Source organism: Panthera leo, chromosome B1 (genome assembly GCF_018350215.1).
Source record: "Panthera leo isolate Ple1 chromosome B1, P.leo_Ple1_pat1.1, whole genome shotgun sequence".
Taxonomy (NCBI): domain Eukaryota; kingdom Metazoa; phylum Chordata; class Mammalia; order Carnivora; family Felidae; genus Panthera; species Panthera leo.
In genome coordinates, this window is record NC_056682.1 from 96,918,121 (window position 1) to 96,937,792 (window position 19,672).

The following is a 19,672-nucleotide window of genomic DNA, read 5'->3' on the forward strand; positions in this document are numbered from 1 at the left end:
GGCATATTTAAATTGATGTCATATTTGCTGAGGGCAGAGGTCAAGACCTTCATGGTTAGCATGTACTTGTGGTCCTTTCTTGGCAAGAGTCTGTGCTCTTCATTTTGCAGTACTGCAGGACATCACTGGCAATATCTGAGATGAATTTCTGGGCATCTAGAGAGATGATGGATTTGAGGCCCCAAAGCCAGCTTGGCTCAGGGAGTAGCTAGCCACTGTATCTGGGATTTTAGGTGTGTAACCCTCCAGCTTCACCTGGAGGTTCACTAGAGGCTTGCCGAACACTTACACTTTCATGTCTTTGTTGGCTATGCTTGGCAGTGTACAAAGCCTACTAGATGCGGCCCAACCCTGGGGTGGAGGGAGGCACTCCAGGGAGCAGGAGGGAAGGGTAGGCAGTCACTGCTGAAGCCCTAGTTCCCTCTACTGTCCCCGAGGGTCTGGTCTTATTTTTCTGAAAGTTCTGGGGGTCTAAGTAGTTCCTCTACAGCCTTTTACTGTAGTTGTAGCATGAGTCTTGAAGTCAAGAAGTATTAAACCTTAAAGTTTATTCTTTTTTTTAATGTTTTAAGATGTTTTTATTTATTTTTGAGACAGAGAGAAACAGAGCATGAGCAGGGGAGGGGCAGAGAGGCGCCCCACCTTAAAGTTTATTCTTTTACAAAATTGTTTAGCTATCCTTTGCATTTACAGTAAATTTTAGAATCAGCTTGTCATTTTCTAGAAAAACCCTGCTGGGATTTTTCATTGGATTTTAAAAATGTGTACGTCAATTCCCACCAGCAAATGAATGAGCACTCCTGTTGCTCCATATTCTCATCAGTACATGGTGTTGTCAGTGTTTTGGATTTTATCCATTCTAATAGGTTTGTAGTGGTATCTCATTGTTGTTTTAATTTGTAATTTCCTAATCTTGTATGAAGTTGGCAATGCTTATTTGCCACTGACACTCCCCCACCCTGATTTATTGAGATACAACTGACATATAGCACTGAGTAAATTTAAGGTGTACAATGTGTTAATTTGATATGCTTACATATTGCAAAATGATTACCACCCTAATGTTAGATTATACCTGCATTATGTCACATAATTACATTTTTGTGTGTGTGTGGTGAAGACATTTAAGATATGGTCTCTTAGCAACTTTCAAGTATATAATACAGTATTGTTAACTATAATCACCATGCTGCAATTAGATCCCCAGAATTTGTTCATCTTAAAACTGGAGTTTATACTCCTTGACCAAAATCTTTCCTTTCAGTCCACTCCTAAGCTCCTGGTAACCACCTTTGTAATCTCAGTTTCTATAAGTATGACTTTTCTAGATTCCACATATAAGTGATACTTACAATATTTGTCTTTTTTTGTTGTTGTTGAGTCTTTTTCTTTCGTGGCTTATAGCATGGTGAATTTTGTGTGCACCTGCAAAGAATATGTATTATGCTATAGGATAGAACATTTCCCACAGATCACTGTCTTTTGTTGCCTACTGTCCAGTTCTTGAAAACCATTGTTTCATGAATATTGTCTTTTGTTTGTTTGTTTGTTTGTTTCAGGTGATATAATAACTTCAGGCCCTGTTAATTCATCTTGTTTGGAAGCCCAGGTTCTCTTGTGTAATTTTTTCCCTTTCTTTTGGAACTTTTCCTTTCCTCCTTTTTGGTTCCCTTAGTTTTCTTTGTAGCTGTCACTAATGTCCTTAAACTTCATGTCAGAAATTTGAATTTCCTCTCTGTAAGTATTGCTTTTAAGAAGATTGACATTTTTTATTCTGATTCTTTTGTATGTAATCTGTTTATCTCTTTGAAGGCTTTTAGGATTTTCTTTTTATCCTTAGTGTCAGAAAATTTGTCATTGATACCAATTACTTAGAACTTTTTAAATCTAAAATTTATATTTAACTTCAGCAATAATCATTTAAAATTTTCAGGAGATTGTCTATTTTTCAATGTTCTTTTTCACTACATTCTATTTTTGCATGATACATTTAATATCTTCTCTTATCTCTCTGAGGATATTAATTTCAGTATTTAAAAGTTTTATTTTGTTTTTTGTATTGACTGTTTTCTTTTTATTTATTTTTGTCACTATCTTTCATGTCAGGGATTACTCTTTACATACCTGGTAAAGTTTTGCCTGTTCATAGTTTAAGAAGATTTAAGAGTTCACTGAAATCTATGTGTGTGTGTGCGTGAGTTGACTGACAGGCTTCTCTGTAGGTTATTTGGGTGGAGAGTGTGCTGCTTCACTGTTCAGACTGAACTTTCAGTAGGTGGATCTTTTCTTTATCTATGTTCAGTTTTCCCAGGTAGAAATCTTTTACCTTCTTGGCTAGCGGTTATAAGGGTTACTGGGAGCACCCCAAGAGTTAGGCTGCAATGATTGTAAATAGATATACTATCTATTTAGTATATAGAATTTCATTCCATATGGCATCTGTTTTCAGCTGTGCCCAGTGACTCCTAGTCCAAGGTTTCTAAGTTTCAACTTTTTTAGTCTTTTGCTGCAGTGATGGAGGGCATTTAGGTATCTAACTGCTTCTTATACAGATTGATAATCAACCCTTCTATTTTTAGTCCCACTAGTACCTGAACTTCAGGGGTACTTGTTACACCCAACTCTTGAGCCTTTTCATGGTTTTTCAAGGTTTGCATCTTATTTCTCAGTAGGAATTTGGTTTTCTCTTGTCTTCTAAGTCAGTTATTACAAGTCCATGTACTTTCTACCTTCCACATTTCTCTTTTCTCTATTACCCTCTTCAGTTCTTTTTGTTTCGTGGGTTTGGAACTAAAAAATCCTTTCAATGTAATTTTAATGTATTCTCAGGAGACAGCAGAAATTAACGAATGGTTGAGGTATGTTCTCTCTCTCTCTCTCTCTCTCTCTCTCTCTCTCTCTTTTTTTTTACTGTGAAATGCAACAAATGTATAGAATGTATACCAAGATTTTGCTGGTGTATAGAACGTATACCAATAGTTTGCTGATTTTCACAAAGTAACCAGTCAGGTTAAGACATAGAGCATTGCCAGACTACTAGAATCCTCTCATGCTGTAAGAATCTTCATCCCATCACAATAAGTATCCTGAAATTTATTCTGTGGTTTCCCAAATGTGTCACTTGATAAGTAACCCCAAATTAGCTTCTTTTTCTATTTTCTTAGTGTCTATTGTATGGAAAAAACATTCCATGTAATAGATAATATTCAGAGTTGATATAGAGCAAGATATAACAGATCTTGCTGAGTAAGATTCATCTTAGTAAGTACGATGTTTTGTTAAGGAACATTTGTGTGCAGGTACAACTTGACTTCATCTAAACACAGCTGCATCTAACACAGAAAAACTGTTCCTTCTTGAGATATTCATTCTGTAAGACTAATCTAATTTTCCAATATGATTTCTTTTTCTATTTTAGCAGGTTCTGGAGAAACATTGAAATTAGACTGTGATATAGAGCCAATATAAAATAAGTTGAAAAGTAGTATTTTTTTTTGATAATATCATTTACTCTTTTACTTACTTGAAGCCTAACACCCTTCCTTTACAAAGGCCATAGTTTTCTATGAACCAAAAAAGCTATAAATTTTACCAGCTGGTTTTAACTGGAAAGAAATATCAAAAAAATTTCCTCCTGTGGGCTTTATAAATGCTGAGATAGTAGACTGACACATGAAATATACTAACAGTAGTTATTCATGCCTTTCCCTCCCCAATCTCAAACATGTCCTAATGATTTGTTATTCTACTTCATTTATAAATAGCCATGGAGCAGAGTCTCACTGAATGAGAAGCCTGCTGTTTTTTCTTAATGTAAAGTGTCAAGTGAGTTGAATATTTTTGGACACATAAATCCTTGTTTGGCACCTAAGCAGAGAACAAGTTAAGGATTTAGCATATGAAGGGTAAATTGGTTATCAAATTTTGTCTACATTTAGTCTCTTTTTTCTCCTTTAGGAATTAAGTTGAAATTGGTATATATATATATATATATATATATATATTTATTTATATACACACACACACACACACACTTATATGTATAAATTTGGAATTTTACTCTCTGTCTGCAATCTAAAGAAAAAAGATGGGAAAAATAAAAAAATATATTTAACATTTCTTTCCATGAATGTGCAACATTGGGAAATTTCTGCAATGCATGAGGCATTCTTCTGCATGAGAAACAGGATGCTAGATTAAATCTCCAAAACCTTTTAGTTCCAGTACTTGCTTTGTCACATTCAGTCTCCAGCAGTTTGTGTTGCCTTTTTCCTATTTAAAAGTTTTAGATCAGCTATTGAAATGGACATCCAAAATGTAATCTCAGGGAAAACAATTTGCATAATATTATATTAGAGGTTTTCTAATCTTTCAGAGCATTAGAATCCCCTGTAGGGTTTGTTGAACAGATTCTTGTGTGCTGCTCCCAGAGTCTGATTTTCTGGCCATTATTGATAATGCATTTGGTTTCTGCTCCTGTAACAGTGTGGTGAAGGGGCTCTTTCATTATAGCTTCCCAAACTCTGAAATTCAAACACAATTTTCATTACATTGCTTCTTTACTCCTTAGAGTAACAATTTTAAAGTACTAGAAATCTCTCAAGGAAAGAATAGGGAAAGATAATTTGGGGGCATGAGGCTCAGTGCAAGAGAAGGGCAGGCTGGAGGGCAGAGGACATGGAGTCCCGTGATATCAGATCTCTTAGCAACCACTCTTGGGAAAGAAATGCAGAAAAAGGAGAGTGGAGGGCAACTGTGAAGAAGCCATTTCCCCTTTCTAACCTTACCTCAGTAAGCACACATGTGTGTAGCCACTCATCACTCAGCTCAGCCAGATGCTTGAGAGGTTCTGTCCAAATAGCTTTGGAAGCAGCCCCAATAATCCATCAGTATGGCAGCTCAGTATTCTCCCAAGGCCTGCTCTGTGGGACATAGGTTAACTCCAAGTCCACTGGATTCATGACTCAAAGAAACATTTGAAAATATGGGGCTGAGGAAAGCACACCTGAAATGGGAGTCAGGAGACAAAAATTCTAGTTTTAGTTCTGTTGTTTATTACCAAAGTGACTTCCTTAATATCCACGAGCATTAGTTTTGTTTGTTTGTTTGTTTGTTTACTCAAGAAAGTTTGCACGAGATGGTCTCTTTTAGGTCTTAATGTCCAATTTAGGTCTTAATCTATTATGACAGGGCTGAGTCTGTGGCAGGAAGCTGGTTTCTGATCAAAGTTCTGCTGCCTGCTGTTGACAAGTAACTGTTGCCCAACTCATTTGGTGAGATTCTGTCTCTTCGGAAAAAATCAATGGTTTTGATGAGGTTGGCAACATTGCTTATTTCTGCTATTTGCTGAATATTGGCACACCTTCTGTTTTTACACACTGTAGATTAATCTCTTTATGTTGCAAAGTATAACATTAAAGAGGCTGGGACTTGGAAATGTGATATGAGTTGTAAACCAATCACTGGATTCCTACCTGTTTGAATAAACGTTGAAAATTCTCTTGGACGGTTGTTCAATTTCCTGATAGAGTCTCAGGATTTTGTTTAGTCTGTTTTCTTTTAATATTGTAGTTATTAATACTATTAGTGTTCTGATGGATATAGATTCATAGGTAAAATCTTTTATTTTCAGGAATAATTAATAGCTTAAACTCAATCTGCCCTAAATAAAAAGATCTTTCGCTCAAAATGTGCTTCATTTCCTGTATTTCCTAACATTTAAAAAGAGATACCTTTGTAATCACCTCTGATCCCTTCTCTTACTAAATTCTCCACATTTTAATGAAAGGCCAATTTTGCTTGGCTCTACCTCTGAAGTATCGTTATATGAGCCTTACTGCCCTTGACTCATTACTTCTTGCTTATACCATTGCAATAACCTTCTCTCTATCTTCAATCTTTATCAACACCACTTTATCATCAGTAGGGTAATTTTTCTAATGCACCATTCTGATCTCTCTCTGCTTAATAAACATTAATGACTTGGTATTACTTATAAGATTAAATCCAAACTTTCTAGTGGGACTTTAACATTTTTCTTGTTTGGACATGGCTAACATTCATACATTTATGTGATTCATACATTTATGTCATCCCTGTGGTCTTGAATGTTGTCTCCCATCCCTACTTCTGTCTGGCAAAGTCCTACTTATCCTTCAAGGTCAAACCTCTAAGTGTCGATCATGAATACTTACCTGAGCATTTTACACCTAAATAAATGCTCATTGGTCTAAGCTCTTATAGTAGATCTTATTGCTGTAATATTATGCTACTTTGTATTACTTCCATTCTTATTTTTTCTTGAGTGTTAAGTGCTCCTAGTAACCATTGGATAGACTCCAGCCCTTAAAACTGATGCAAATTTTACGTGTATTTGTGTATTTCTGGTAAGAGCAGCTGTATCTTTAATCAGATTTTCAAAAGATTCAACAACTCCAAATGGTTGAGAAATAATACTATATTGTAAACTCTTTGATAAAAAAAGATGAATTTTGCCAAGTGAAAGTTTAGTGCAATATCTTCAACATAATCAAATAAATAATTTCTCAGTAAATAATCAGCTGGGTAAGAATTAAATGAATATTACATTTAAATACAGTTTAATTGAAGAATCCTCTAAATTTGTATTCAGGATCATGTATTGGATTATTGTTAAAACTTGCCCATGTTTCTACATATCTAGGATAAAGAGGTTTGATACAAGTGGATACTGTTTTACAAAAAGAGCTTGTTGCTGTTTGTTTGTTTTACTAAGATCTTGTGGGATTTGAACTTAACTAGGATATATATGGTATATTTGGATATTATTAGAAATCCCTTTGGGTCCTTTGAACTATTCTTATGGCCTCTGAATCAGGTGGTAGTCTACATTAATCTTCAAGTGGAGACCTAGGATCCAAGGCAGATTTAAATCTATCTGAGTGTCTATGGTGTGGCTTTGGACTGAAACTAGTCTTGGCTCTCTGTCTTCCCCTTGCACTCATTCAATTCCATCATATGAATTTATATTTAGACACACTCTTGTTTCTTACAAGCCAACACATGAGGATGTACTCTTGGCAGATACGAGCACCCTCACCCTCAGCAGCAGTTTCTCCTGTATTTACCCTCAGCCTACTTTGCAAGAGAGTTTAGGGGATAACCAGGCCTGAAGAACCAATGTAGAAGCAAGAGATGGCTGGCAATTTACCTGTTGGTTGGCCGGCTTTTTCTTGTCTTTGAAATTAGGGAGTGGGAATTATTTGCAGATTTACGGAGGGCTTGCCAAGGACAGTAGGGAGTGATTACAGATGACGGAGAAAGTGCTGGCAGCCTGAGAGGGGTTCCACATACTCTGACTTATAGTTTCTTTAAATAGAGGGCTGCCTCTAGTATACAGTAAGTATAAGTGATAACAGAGACAATAACTCTCTTGAAAAATACATTTTCTTTTTTTTTTTAGAATATTGCTTAACTTGCAATATTTACTTATAACAAACTAGAATTAATCTAAGGGCTTATAGTTTATTCAGTTTATACTCAAGAGGAGAGCATTTGGGATTTGTAGCTATTCATACGTTTTCATATATATTGTCTCATTTACTCTTGACAATAATTCTTTGAGGTATGTAGGGACAATATTATTATTCACAATGTTTATAATTAAAAAAATGTTTAATTTTTATTTATTTTTGTGAGGGAGGGAGGGAGGGAGAGAGAGAGAGAGAGAGAGAAAGAGAGAGAGATTGAGAGAATGAGCGAGCAGGGGAGGAGCAGAGAGAGAGGGCGACAGAGAGTCTGAAGCAGGCTCCAGGCTCTGAACTGTCAGCACAGAACCTGACGTGGGGCTTGAACCCATGAACTGCGAGATCATGACCTGAGCCAAAATCAGAGTCTTGACCAACTGAGCCACCCAGGAGCCCCTTTTAGAATTGTTTTTAATGTTTATTTATTTTTTGAGAGAGAGACAGACAGAGTGTGAGTGGAGGAGGGGTAGAGAGAGAGGGAGACACAGAATCTGAAGCAGGCTCCAGGCTCTGAGCTGACAGAAGAGCCCAATGAGGGGCTTGAACTCACAGACTGTGAGATCATGACCTGAGGTGAAGTTGGACGCTTAACCCACTGAGCTATCCAGGTGCCCCATTATTCCCATTTTTTAAAAAAGAAATGTATGCTTAGCAGAGTAAATAACTTAACCAAGAATCATAATTAAATTTCAAATCCCCTAGTTATGTGCTTTTTCAATTACATCATATAATAACAATAACTATTCTTAACTCAGTTATAGCAATCTGTAACTTGTGGGTAATTTTGGGCGAAGAAAAATTTCTTGGACAAAATAAATGGCACAGGCATTTACTCAGGGACCATAAATACTTGTGAATCCTCTGATAATATGAACATAAATATTACTATAAAGTATTCCCATTTAAAGATAATAACATTAATTTCATATATCTCTACACTAAAAGTTCTTTTTATTTTGAGTGAAGAAGGGAAGCAACAAGATCTTACCCTCTAGAGATATTTGTGTAAAAGATATGGGTATTTTTCAAATATTTTGAGATAATTCTAAAATGCAACCAGTGTTGAGAACTAGTGGTGGAAAGGTAAGGTTGGAAACAATCAGAGAAAGATTCCAAAGGCTGGAACCATGATAGTGGCAGAGGAACGGGAGAGGCATTTCTAAACTATTTAAAAGGAATGTTGATCAATTGAGAATAAGGAGAGAGAGGTCTATGTTCAGTCTGTAGTTTCAAATCTGCTTACAGAAGTGACTAATCTTGGCAGTAATCTGGTTTGATGGGATGGGAGTAGAATAGAAAGACATTGATGGCCTGATTTTAGACATAAGATAGTTGTGGAGATATTGTTAAACATACAAGAATAGACTATTCCCTGAGTGATTTGTTCTAAACCCTCTTCTATTAGATTGACAGTTACAAAAAATGACAGCTTTTTAAAAAAATTAATATTTGATAGGTTCTTGCAAATGTTCGCATAGGTCCATTCTAAATTGAATAAATTAGCAAGTACTATCCTATTATTCCTCCCTCTGATGGATTTAAACTAAGTAGAGCTGATGGGAGAAGAGGTATCCTTGAATGGTTCTTACCTAGAAAGTATTATCATAGGGCACCTGTTCATATTTCCACTCTGAAGTAACTTAGTTTCTTAGACCATAATTATATTGGCCTTCATGCGTAGGTAGTGTAGATACTATTTTTACATGCACAATGGCCTCATTATGTGACTTGTTATTACTTTTGTCCTTTTTGGGGGGCACAGGGTTAAATTTCGGCTGGGTGGGACCCTCTGTGTATATTTTGTGGCTACAGACAAAGCAGTATGAGGCGTTTCCTTCTGTTCATTTTCCAGGGTATTTCTGGGAAATCAGACCATGAAGTTTGCCCCAGGAAATTGTTTCTTTGTGGCCAAGACCAGTGTTTACACATTCTCATTGAGGCAATCTTTAATAGGCTGTTTCATTTGCACACAAATTGCCCAAAGAAGGTATTTTTACTCTCTTTTCTAAAACCTTGGCATTATAAGAATGTATTAAAACAGTGGCTCAATTGTGAGAGGTTATCCAGAGCTGAAGGTTTGAGGTTACTTTTTAAGAATGCTGTACATTTAAGCATCTAAAATGGCTTAATCCTGTAGATTTCATGTATTTCCTTCATTGGAGGGATGATTCCTTTTTATCTTTGGGGTGAAAAAAATAATAAAATGGTTCAAAACTTCCCAGTTCCATGTTTGAATTTCAAAACAATTTATGAGGAAAGTATAGGAAGATATTTAGCTCCATTTTACCAATAAGAAGGGCATGGCCTTGGCCTGGAAAGGTTAAACCACTTTCTCAGTGCTCCACAGGAAGTCAATTGTCCAGCTGAAATTAGGACCTTGGAGAAGGATCTTTGGCTACTTTTATTCCTTTACATAAAAAATTCTAAAATATTAGGGGCACCTAGGAGGCTCAGTTGGTTAAGTGCCTGATTCTTAATTTTGGCTCAGGTCATGATCTCAAGGTTGTGACATTGAGCCCTGTGTTGTGCTCCATGCTGAGTGTGGAGTCTGCTTAAGATTCTTTCTCTCTGTGTCTCTTTCCCCCTTTGCACCGTCCCCACTTGTGTGCATGTGCAGTTTCTCTCTCTCTCAAAAAAATATTTCTACAATATTATATCTTGCAGAACTTTAACATCAATCTTGAAAAAGTGTAATGATATACTGTGAAAGTTTAGGCAGAAAACAATCAAACCTCTCTTTGTGTTTAAAGCAGGAATATGACATTATCCACTCAAGAGGGAAGCCTTGAATGGCCTGGTTAAAATGACTTTCTCTTTGTTTCTTCTTTGTCTCAACTAATTGTTTTATAGTACATCTGCTTTTATCACATTTTTTTCTCTGCACTATTTTATGGCCCCTGGTAACATTTATTTAATTCGAGATCTTCCAAGTATATGATGACATATCAAAGGATAGGGAGAAGATAAGGATGAGGTGGACACTCACAACTTTTCTCACTGGAGGTTGTTATATGGTAGGAAAGTATAGCATTGTCAGAAGAATGGAGAAGATATTATATTAGACCAACATTCATCAATGTAATGTTGGGAAAAAATTTCTCTTCCAAGTTAGATTTGTACTGGGACATTTCCTCTCTCTTCTGAGTTGATGAGAACTATGTGGTCCAGAAAATCTAATTCTCTCCTCTTTGAAGTTATTCTAGACTCCAATTATCCATGTTGGGGAGGATGAATCCTATTAAGAATAACATACTTGGTTATATATTTTTTATCATAGTTAAGGATAATTCTGCTGGAAGCATTTTTATTCCTTTTTTGTTGTTGTCAAAAAGATTTGCAAGAGCTCAGTGATAACTCAGATTTATTGTTTATATAACTATCTTCCTTATTTTTTCATTGGGATCTGCAGTGAGAAAGCTAGGACAATGTGAGTTGTATGTGAAGCTCTTTATCTGGGATCTAAGGATAGGGTATGTTATTTATATCTCCAACCAATATTTCTGGGTTTCCTGCCAGAAATTAATTTTCTCCAATATTTTTTTCTTTATCGAGTAAAATGAAAGATGAACAGGCTCTGTCTTCCTCCTATATTGATATAATTAGACATCACAGTAGGATATTGGAGAAAAATGATTGCCATCCTCTTGCCCATATGTTTTTTTAAAGTTTATTTATTTTGAGACAGAGAGAGAGAGAGAATGAGGGAGGGGCACAGAGAGAGGGAGAGAGGGAATCCCAGGCAGGCTCCATGATGTCAGCACAGAGCCCAAAGCGGGACTTGATACTGTGAACCATGAGACTTTGACCTGAGCGAAAACCAAGAGTCAGACACTTAACCAACTGAGCCACCCAGGTGCCCTGATCATATGTTACTTATAGAATTCTCACCCAGTGCTGCATTGTGAGAAGGGCATGTGGTTGGTCCACTGATGGTCTAATGATTTTGATTCATTCTCAGGTCTCCTCCTTTTCTTAATTCTTTCCTTATTACCCTTCATGAACTATGTGATCACATAACATTATCTAGACATCTAAAATTTTTGACCACACAACCCCAAACACATATTTTATTTTCATTATAAGATTATATATATATATATGTATATATACATACATATGTCTATATTTTACAATATAGACAAAGAGATTAAAGAAGCAAAAGATAAATCTAAATAGAAATAGAAGTTCTAATAACTTCTTATGTATATAAAGCACACAAACACAATGGGGTCCAAGGAATAGTTCTTGGTATCCAAATTCCAAAAAGACCCTGGGTTATGTGCATACTGTGGCTAATGAAAATGTTACCCATGGTAGGCCCTCCAACTTATATAATTTCCACTGAGACTCATGGCAGTTTTACATATACATTTATAAGGGGAGACTCAAATACTACTACTGTTCTATATCTAAGGGGCTAAAGTACTTTCAGGAAAGACTGTTTAATCTTCTTGTGTTTGAAAAACATAAAATGAGGTGATGACTGGCAAATGAGAGCAAGCCTGTTTAATATTAAGATTATGACGTACATTGACAAAAGCTCAAGCATTCCAAGTCCAGTTGCTAGGCACCTTCTTCTTGCTCCCATCTGAGTATAATGATGTATTGTCAGCCTTAGCTGAGGTACAAAAGGGTTATTGGACCTTGGAGTCCATCTGCTCCCTGTGCAAAGGAAACAATTGAACTAATACTGCTTTCTCTTTTCCTTGGTTTCTTGCCACCTTAATTATAGTTCATCTGGGCTATATGTGTACTTGCTGCCTTGAGTAGAACATTTTCCAGAACTCTAAGAAAGCAGAGTGAAAGCTCAGGTAAGGGAATTGAAGCAGTTTGCAGTTAAGGCTTGGGGGAGGGTGTTCTCTGATGAGTCATCCAAGCAATCAAAGCAACAGCACATGGTATCCACAATTCATGTTGCCTCAATACTCACTATTGCTGGACTATTTTCACCGAGTTTTAAATTCAACATTGGTCTTGGTTTTTATTTTTAAATGTTTTGTGAGGGTGTGTATGTATGTTTTTTGTCAAGACTGGTACATCAGGAGTTATTCCTTTAAATGGCAGGAATAAGATATGAGCCATCCTATTTTCCATTTTTATTTGCCTATAATTTTTTAGATTAGTAGTTATCTCCCTGTTTCCTGCTGGGGGACACCTGGAAGATGTCTTGATGCACAAAGTGAGATGGGTATACCAGGCAATCAGGTCTGTGGCTTGGATAAAATAGATTCTGGTGATGCAAATCTCCTGTGAGTTAATGTAACTAATTCTTTGTACCATCAATTTGAGACAGGTTACTGTACCACAAATAAAAATTGCTGCTCTAAGAGTAAAATTCTGGAAATTCAAGGAAGATTTTGCAAGAGTCTCTCCTTCTCTATTTATAAATGTTTTCACTGTATCCAGAGTGGCTTTTCCTTACTCTGTGCAACTAAGGACTATCGAGAAGGCTTTGGACAATCTTTTCCTTAAAACAGAACTTCTTGTTGCATTAGCTCCATCCTCCCCAACCTGCTGCCCACAGTATCAAAAATACTATGTTTGGATCTGATTTTGTGTTGTGTGAGCTCTAAGAAATTTTGATTCCTTTAAATAGGAATGTAGTCGAAACATGTGAACAAGCTATTTGCAATGAATATAGGTAATAATACCTTCACTCTGCTCATTGTTGGTAGGTCTGAGTACATTATTTTATGGCTAAAATTTTTTTATTAGTAAATTTATTGTTTAAGATTCATTTTTTCTCAAGAAAATTCAAAAAAAATTGAACTTGAACTTGAAATTTGTCAATAGCAATTGGATTGCTTATAATAGCCAACAGTATATGAAGGCTCTGGTTCGCATTTGGCTTTAAGAGTGCTGCTTATGTGCCAGATGATTGAAATGATGCAATGGGAATAAATTAGTCGTTTCCCACACTGTCAGCTCATAAGAATCACCGGGGCCTCATCCTCAGGTGATTTGGATTGGAAAAAGAGGGAGGCAAGAAGTTTGTCTTTGATTAGTCCAGGTGATTCTGAGAATCAAACAGATATGGAAACCTCTGGAGGGATGGTAAATATTTTCTCCTTCTAGTTCTAAAATTCATGACTATTCTCTATTTCTTATTTCAAAATAATAAATATTTAGAGCTAGAAAGCATCTTAGAGCACATTTGGCCTGAACTTCTCATTAAAAATAAAATATTTTTACTCATTCAGCCACCAGTCTTCCCTCTGGTAACCATCAGTTCTCAATAGTTAAGAGTCTGTTTTTTGGCTTCTCTCTTTTTTTCTCTTGCTTGTTTGTTTTGCTTCTTAAACTCCACATATGAGTGAAATCATATGGTATTTGTCTCTGATTGACTTGTTTCATGTAGCATGGTACTCTCCAGCTCCATTCATGTCATTGCAAATGGTAAGATTTCATTCTTTTTTTTTATGGCTGAGTAATATTCCAGTGTGCATGTGTGTGTCTGTGTACCACATCTTCTTTATCCATTCATCTATCAATAGATACTTGGTTGCTTCCATAATTTAGCTATTGTAAATAATGCTGCTATAAACATAGGGGTGCACTTATCCCTTTGACATAGTGTTTTTGTACTTTTTAGGTAAATACCCAGTAGTGTGATTATTGGATTGTAGAGTAGTGCCTTTTTAATTTTTTTTTTAGGAATCTCCATACTATTTTCTGCAGTGGCTGCACCAGTTTGCATTCCCACCAACAGTGCAAGAGGGTTCCTTTTTCTCCACATCCTTGCCAACACCTGTTGTTTCCTGTGTTGTTAATTTTAGCCATTCTGACAGGTGTGAGGTGATAGCTTATTATAGTTTTGATTTGCATTTCCCTGTTGGGGGAAATAGGTGATGGGGATTAAGGAGTGCACTTGTTTTTTTTGAAGGCTCAACACCCAATGTGGGCTTGAACTCATAACCGTGAGACCAAGAGTTGCATGCTCTACCGACTGAGCCACGCATGCAACCCAGGAGTGCACTTGTTGCAGTGAGCACTGGATGATGTATGGAATTGTTGAATCACTTTGTTGCACACCTGAAACTAACATAACACTGTATGTTAACTATACTGGAAGTAAAATAAAATAGCAAGTGCAAAAATGGAAAAGTAGTGGTCAAAAGCAAAAGCTTAAAACTCAAAAACTTCCAACTTTTTTCTTTTTTAGAGAGAGAGAGCATGAAAGCAGGGGAGAGGGGCAGAGGGAGAGAGAGAGAATCTCAAGCAGGGTCCACACAGTGTGGAGCCTGACACGGGGCTTGATCCCACGATGGTGAGATCATGACCTGACCCGATATCAAGAGTAGGATGCTTAACCAACTGAGCCACTCAGGCGCCCAAAACTTTCCAATTTTAAAATAAAATTTTGCAAAAGTTAAAAAAAAAGTGAACCTTAATTTCTTAAAAATATAAAATATTTTTAGAATTAATTATAGAAAATTTGGAAAATGGACATAAAAAAGAAAAAATAAGAAAATAAAAATTGTTACCTCCATTCTCACCACTGTCTACACATTATTATTATAACTTTTAAATTTGAGTATCTTTGACAATTTACATTAGTGTCAGTTGTGCAACATAGTGATTCATCTTCTCTGTATGTTATGCTATGTTCACAATTATTATTTATACATTGGCAATTTTCCTTCCTTGTTCTTAAATATATATTTCTTTAAAAAATGGGAGTGCACTATACATATATGAATGTAGTATGTCTCTAATCTGCTATTTCACTTAATATATTTGGGAACATTTTTCATGTTATTGGTTCTTTAGGATCACAGAGTTTGGGGCACCTGGGTGGCTCAGGTCATGGTCTTGTCTGACTTTGGCTCAGGTCATGATCTCATGAGTTTGAGCCCTGTGTCAGGCTCTGTGCGACAGCTCAAAGTCTGGAGTCTGCTTTGGATTCTGTGTCTCCCTCTTTCTGTCCCTCCCCTGCTCACACTCTCTCTCAAAAATAAATAAACATAAAAAAATTAAAAAAAAAAAAAAAAGAACCCAGAGTCAATGGCTTGTCTTTAACATAATCATTTCAATGAATGCCCTATTTTTGGTCAGTTAGGTTATTTTCCATTTTTTTTCCTATTAGAAATGATGCTGAGATTAACACCCTGATTGAAAATTCTTTGTGTAAATCCTCGATAATTTTCTTAGGATAATTTCTCAGAAGATGAAGTTCTAGAAGTATAGTGTAATAGTTTGCAGCATGGACTCTGAACCATACAGCCTGGGTTTTTATCCAACTATTGATTTTATAAAGTTGGGCAAATTTTAGTGTCTTGGTTCCCTGATATGTAAAATGTGGTTAAGTATTAGTACAACCTTACAGAATTTTTGTGAGCATTAAATGAGCAAATCTACTTAGAGCACTTCAGACAGTATATGGAACTGAGCAGGAGTTCAATATTGGCCATTATTCTGGCATTAAGGCGAAGTACATTGGGAATCTTCTGGTTTTTGAGAGTTATTGCCACTGTACTTACAAAATTGTTAGAGAATTATTGCCATATTTTTCCCTCCAGAAAAGCTGTAGAATCAGTGCTCCCACTAGAAATGTTTATAGTCCATTTCCCTGCATCCGCACCAATACTGCCACCCTTTTTTCATTTATAGAGGAAGAAAAGTGAGGTTCAGTGGGATCAAATTCCTTAGCACTGGTCTCATTGTCAGGCATGGACAAATTTGGGACTGTAATACAGCTCTAGAGCGCCACAAACCTGTCCTTATCACAAGTCTCAATTAAGAATTTTACATTTGTATATATTAATGTACAGTATGTTGATTTGTAGGATTGATTGGAATTAAGCCTTTTTTTCCCCTCCAGATACAATGTAACCGTGGGAGCACTGGACAAGAAAGGGAGTCATTCTCCAGTGTACTGTGTAGCTAATTGATTGTAACTTACACTTTCCCCCATCAGAAGTAGAAAATGGCATTTATAAATATGTGTGGAAAAAAAAAACTCGCTGAAAATGTGTAAGACTCCAACATTTTGTTCTCGGAGACTGAAATAAAAGTTGGTCTTATCAATGGGTCACTAGAGGGCACTGTGACCCTTCAAGTTTTCAAGCTGTACTGTTTGGAAAAGAAATTTTGCACTGTTTTTGATTTTAGGGAAGATTTTTGCTGGCATCCAAAAGAGTGAAATCAAATATGAAGAGTGTGAGAGGTACACAGAAATTGATACAAGACTGTGTATGAGCTGATCAGGAGGTTACCTTTTTTGGTTACAGGAAAATCCAAGTTTTAGGAGCTTTTAAAATATGAAAATGGTATGTTTTGATCTACCTTCCTTTCATTGCACGACAGTGTTCTGGTCTTGAGACTTCTCATTGTTTTTCCCCTCTGGAAATATTTTATGTTACTGTTGTAGCTGTGAGTGTCACCACATGGCATAAACCAGTACTTAGGAAATATGAATTTATATTGTAGTGATTTTAAAGCATGTTAGTTATTATATAACAATTTTCCCCCACAAACTGACCTGGGTCTTTAGTAGGTACGTTAGAATTCATCTGAAATAGCTTCAATGGCATCCTTATTTTTACTTCTTTAAATCCTGTGCTGAAGAGAAAGCTCTTCTTCCACTTGATTTTTCCACTCGATTGCAAAGCCTGGGATTAAGTTAACAAAATTGGTTAGCAGCATTGCTTTGCCCTTCAAAGTAACTTTCCTGAAGGACTTCCTACTGAGTAATGCATCAAGAAGTATATTTGTTAACAATTTAAACTATGGTTTCCATTCACACAACATAAAAACCCAAGAACATTTGAAGTTAATTTGATAAAGTCGCAAATGATTTACCAAATTTTTTCTATTGTATGTTTGTCATCGTGTAGTAGGTTGTTTAGAAAAAAAAATCCACACATCATTAAGTTTGAGTTTGTTCTGGCCTTATAAAAGGGACATGGTTTAAATAAAGAATGGTTTTATACAGTCTTCAACAATCAGATGCTGGGTTCTTTCTTTTTTCCAATAAATAAATACATACATACAATAAAACAAAGACCCTTAATAGTATATTTAAAATATAAGATACTTCAAAGTATATTTAAAAAATAAAAGAAAGGCTCTTTCTGTTCCTGCTCCTATCTGGAAAATAATAGATTAAAAGTTATCTGTTCAAACTGATTTCCTTATGTTTCCTAACCAAACTCACCTTCCAAAACAGTTCACCTCCTTCATCCCCTCCACATTCCCCTCATCTCAATTCAGAATTTATGTTGGGAAGATTCTTTAATTCTTTCCCTTCCTTCCTCCCTCTCTTTCTCTTTCCCTCTCTCAATAATCACTCTAACATGCTGCAGGACTCTATGTCCAATTGTATATATATTTATTTCCTCATTTCTAGAGTGAAATTTTCTTTTTTTTAATGTTTATTTATTTATTGAAAGAGAGAGACAGACAGAGAGAGAGAGAGAGACAGACAGACAGAGAGAATCCCAAGCAGCCTCTGCACTGACAGTGATAGCTGTCACCAATTGTGAGGCCATTACTGGGCAGAAATCAAGAGTCTGGCTTACTCCACTGAGCCACCCAGGCGCTCTGGAAGAACACTTTCTAAAAATAGCCAAACCTTGTCATATAGCATGTTACCTTACCTTGGGTTCAAATCACCTTTCTGCGTATGGTTCATTCCTTTTACTGTCAAGCAGAACATTTTAAACAGTCGTGACAAGTCTTCCCCCCAGTATCAGTATTATAGTTTCCCTTACTGAAAGTGAGATCAACAGTGAGTGTGTGTTATGCTCTTTGTTTCCTGGATTAGAAGAGCACGAGAAACTGGCAGTGAAATTAGTCGCCAGTTTAGCTTTTTATAGGACTATATAAATTTGGGGCTCACTAATTTAAGTATCAGTTTTTTTCCCTGCCATGGCACTGATCAAATCTGTTTCTGCTTCCTTTCCACAGCATGGTAATCACAGCTAACATTATTTAACACCAGTATTTCAGGCAGGCTAAAACCCTACATACACAGTATAGGGTGCATCCAGGCTAGGTCTCATCACCCTCTATTGGCCTAAGCAATATTGGCAACCTGTTCTTTTGGAATTCAAAATGGAACCTATTTCCAGAGAGGTTATCTTGCTGGCAGTAACTGAGAATTATCTAGCTGTCTGCAACCTTCAGGATGACCCTAGGACTCCCATAATTACACTTTAAAAATATTTTGGGGGCGCCTGGGTGGCTTGGTCGGTTAAGCCTCCGACTTCGGCTCAGGTCATGATCTCACAGTCCGTGAGTTCGAGGCCCGCGTCGGGCTCTGTGCTGACAGCTCAGAGCCTGGAGCCTGTTTCAGATTCTGTTTCCCTCTCTCTCTGCCCCTCCCCTGTTCATGCTCTGTCTCTCTCTGTCTCAAAGATAAATAAATGTTAAAAAAAAATTTTTTTTTAAAAATATTTTGGGGAAGATATTATATAAGTTGAAAATATTAAACTCTTGTTTTTTCAACCCTCCGAAATTAATGTTTCCCTGCAGTCATTTCACTATTACCGTTGTTGAGTAAGGGAGAATTGCTGCCTTGGGAAGAAGAAGATGGATGGAAGGGAAGTCTAAGTCAGGGCAAGTAAACACAAAATCAGGCGGGGGCTGAGGAAGCAAATGGTCAGAGAGGCGTGTCGGAATTTAGTCCACGGTGGGAGGGGGTGATAAGAAGCGGGGGAAGCTTGGCGCTCTCTCCCAGGAAACCTGAGGGTAGCCACGGGAACCAGGAAATACCTCACGGTGCCCAAAAGGCAGTGACTGCCACGCGGCCTGTGCGTCCTAGGTTCAGGCACCAGGGTAGCACTGCGCAGGCCCGAGCCTCGCCGGCGCCTCAAGAGGGAAGGCGGGGGTCTGCGCAGGCCGGTGGCGGAGGCAGTGCTGCGCGGCTGAGCTGCGCAGTGCACCAGCCTAGTCTGGGAACGGCAGGATCCGCTGTAGGCAAGTCCAGACTGGATAGACGACGTCCGGGGGTCACCCGTCGCACTTTGGGGACCCATGTGGGGTCCAGATGCCCGGTGAGCCCGGTATGTCCTCGGTGGGTTCTGGAGGACAGAGACCGAGGTCTGGGGATAGCGGGGGAGGTGCAGTTTGCTGAGCTCTGCGGCCTCCATTGTGGAGAGCAGGGCCTAATAGAATCCTTTAACAATCTGCCATTACCCAAAGAGGCCAAGACTACCTGGAAGTTA

General features: G+C 37.2%; 1 long non-coding RNA gene across 1 annotated transcript; it reads right to left on the reverse strand.

The window, feature by feature from the left end:
* Nucleotides 1–4,226: 4,226 nt before the first annotated feature.
* LOC122217006 lies at nt 4,227–18,200 on the reverse strand. The gene is made up of 4 exons (XR_006201245.1): nt 18,104–18,200; nt 16,987–17,116; nt 4,788–5,005; nt 4,227–4,523 (listed from the first exon to the last, which is right to left on the reverse strand). It is a non-coding gene; the product is annotated as an uncharacterized LOC122217006 (long non-coding RNA).
* Nucleotides 18,201–19,672: the final 1,472 nt, after the last annotated feature.